Raw genomic sequence first — 3,662 nt, 5'->3', positions numbered from 1 at the left:
AAAAAAAAAATTTGTCCCGACGACCTATCTTCTATGCGCAAATGGCTACCGTATTCAAAAATATGCTATTTTTCTATTAAAATTCTAGGTTTTATATTTTATTTTATTTTAAAATATCTTATTAGGAGAATATATTGACTTTCATGAATATTATATAATTTAATTGACATAGAATAAAGGTCATAAGACATAAGAAATTAAACTTATTAAATTTTTTTTACTTTTTATTTTCATACTAAATTTAATAATTATAATTAGTATTTATTCATATATTATATTTTAAAATCAAAGAACTACTAATTAGGATGTTATTATTGTATGAAAATTCTCGATTTTATTTTTTACATTTTTAACATTATAATGCTATAACTTATTGAAAAGTTTATAGATCAACATAATTTTTCTATGAGAAATACTATTTTTTAATAATCCCTTTTTCATTCGACATACTTTATCTTAATCAGGATATCAATAAGGAACTAGCAGATTATGTAGCTTTTGAAATAATCCACCAATTTTTTAAAATTAAACACTATCTAAAGATTTGCATCGAAGTGTTTTTTTTTTAAAGTGATTTTAATCACTGTCAGATATCATTATACTTGATCCAACTATGCCACGTCACCACTATGCCGCTACCCACCTGTGCTGGGTTTTTAACTTTAAAATGATATAACTTTTTGAAAACTGTATGTATCAATACTTTTTTTTATGAGCAATAATATTTATATCCCTCTTTCATTTGACATACTTTATCTTGATCAGGATATAAATAAGGAAATAGCAGATCATGTAGTTTTTGTAATAATCCACCAATTTTTAAAATTAATCACTATCTAAAGATTTGCATCGAAGCGTTTTTTATGATAGTGATTTTAATCACTGACAGATATCATTATACTTGACCCAACTATGCCATGACACCACTTTGCCGCGACCCCCCTGTGCTGGATTTTTTTATATTCCTAGCCGCAATACTTCCTATGATCACAATCATTTATTGCACTAAAGAAAACAATAAATTTATGTAAAAAACTAGGTAGTAAAATTATAAATAGGTAAAGCAAATTATAAGTAGTGATTGTTAGACAAATTAAAAAAAATTTTATTTAGGTAATAAATTTAAAACAATACGTTTTTTTTCATTTGTATTCGTGGGCGTATAGTAAACTACTGCTAAATAATACATACAATGAAAGTTTTTTACCATGCTGGCCTTGTATAAATTTATATTACCTAATAAAATCTTTCATTTATGTCACTATCCTTATATTATGACATTTTTTAAACTATATACATTTACCATCATATTATTATTCTAAATTACATTTTATACAAGGAAACTCGATAATTTTTTTTCTTGCTTTAATGTATGTACAGTAACATAAAAATAAAATATTCTATCAATATGTTTAAATTTTTTAAAATTCTACATTTATATCTTTAAACAAAATTGTAATTTTTGACTCTATGTAAATTATTAATAAATTATTTTAAGTTATTCTTTTTAATTCAAAAGATTCAAAAATCAAAATAATATTCAAAAGGGTTAATTTTTGAATATTTTGTTACAAAAACTAGATCACAATATTTGTTAAGTGTACTTTTTCCATTATATATTTCATTATAACCAATTTTAGTAAGATATACTAATAAAAACTAACCGTAACGATTTTCATTACCTTCTGGATTAGCGACAACATCTTTTACACGGCATATCAATTTTCTAGTCCAAATCCAATACAAATTACAAGTACCAATGCACCTTACGACAAGTAAGTACACTTATTAAATCCAGTGCTTGATATATATACAGTCTAATTAGTAAAATAACTAAAAAGTTCTAATTTATGTTATTATTATTATTATTATTCATTTTATATAACCTTCAATTTTTATTTATGTTATAATAAAAAACATTGTTTCATAAAAAAAATACAGTTTTTTTTATTTTTCTTGGAATACATTAAAAATCAAATAAGTATAATCCAGGTATGATACGTATATCTATAAAAACTCGAGTAGTAAGGGAGGCTGGGAAAAGTTAACACCCTTAAGCTTTAATTAAATCTCTCAAAGAAAGTATTCATCATAAAAACTTGAAATTCAATACATATACTATGTAAAAAACTATGGGAAAAACCACCTACTCCTAAGAAATTTTAGATGTATTATACAATCTTTAATAGATCTACCAAGTTAATGAAAAAGTTATAGTGTAAAAATATTTAAAAGGGGAAATCCATTTGATGACTCAAATTACTAACACTTCTACTACTATAACTACTACACAATGTTTAAATCATACAACATGTTGTATATCTTACTGTTATACAGACTTACTGCTTAATATTAGTACCAATCAGCAATTGATAGGTTCATTACGTCTTACAACAGCCACTTTTTATTTATTTTAACTTGTCTTCCACTAAATACGATTTGTGATCTTTTGACGTATCGTTGAATAAAACGGTCCAGTGAGATCCCAGAAAAAGTAGTGACAGACACAAAAAAAAATAGATAAATAAAAAACAAATAAACACATCATAGTAAAATTAATACTTTCTCAGCTTCGAATCGAATCTAAAACCAATCATGCAGTAATATGTTTTTTTTTAAATTTTTCTTTCGATTTATCAAAAAACTTTGTAAGAATTTTAATAATGGGACACTATATCCTGTAGTATAATAGTTATTGAATTAAAAATGAACGGTTATATCACTCTGTTGTCATTAAATTATTCATTGATGAATCATTTCACGTTCTTAAACGTTTTAAAATTATTCTCTAATCTCTATAATTGAAACAATCGACCACGCAATGACCCCAATATATTACGTAATTGATACATAAATATTTTAAATAATAATATACTTTTTATTATTGTTCTATCAAAGATACTATTTTAATTTAAAGGCTAGTACTTTTCTTTTCTTTATAGTTGAATTTCATTGATATCTTACATCACAAAAAAATTATTTAATTTCGCTAAGATACCACATATCCAAAAACTTTCAATGATAGAAAACAAATATGTTTTAATAGGAAAAAATTTTTAATTTTTCTGTTTAATATTAATGATTAACAGATTTTTTTTCATTGAAAAAGAACAAGAATTGATAGATCTATTTAAAACTAATAAATGTAATAACTAGTTTTATTATGAATTTTAAATATTCGAATATTAAACATTATGTTAGATTATGTTCAATAAATTGTACTTAAAATTTTGTACTCATAAAATAGAACACCGATTGAGTGAAATACTTTATAAAATATTTTCATTAGTCAGCTAGTATTTGTCATATTGAATACAGATATCTATTCTTGTCCAACTCATACCTACAGACTACATATTTGAACCTCAAAAGAATGTTGCGTGTGGTTAAATAATAAAGTACAATATCAATTTTTAGTCATCATGAAGACGTACATGTATTTGAGAAACAGTATGTCAAGGTTCATAATTCAAACGAAAAATTAATATTTAAAATTATTAAAGAATAAGATGATGGAAACAGATATAACCATGCTCCACATTTTTAAGTACATCAAAAAATCAACAATTTTTGTTTGAACTGTTGACATCATAATTTTATTAATTCAATAACCATAATTATAGGAAAACTCTTAAAAATTAATAATTATCAAAAAAGGACAT

The 3,662-nt window shown here is 23.8% G+C and overlaps 1 long non-coding RNA gene across 1 annotated transcript in view; it reads right to left on the bottom strand.

Annotated features, from left to right (window-relative positions):
- Positions 1 to 3,662, bottom strand: part of LOC126898650 (uncharacterized) — a 114,561-nt gene that overhangs the window by 44,746 nt on the left and 66,153 nt on the right. The gene's annotated exons all lie outside the window — the stretch shown is intronic.

This window comes from Daktulosphaira vitifoliae, unplaced genomic scaffold (genome assembly GCF_025091365.1).
Source record: "Daktulosphaira vitifoliae isolate Bord-2020 unplaced genomic scaffold, ASM2509136v1 Scaffold_1, whole genome shotgun sequence".
NCBI classification, from domain to species: Eukaryota; Metazoa; Arthropoda; class Insecta; order Hemiptera; family Phylloxeridae; genus Daktulosphaira; species Daktulosphaira vitifoliae.
Note: the sequence above shows the minus strand (reverse complement) of the source record. Positions and strands in the feature narration are given on the sequence as shown.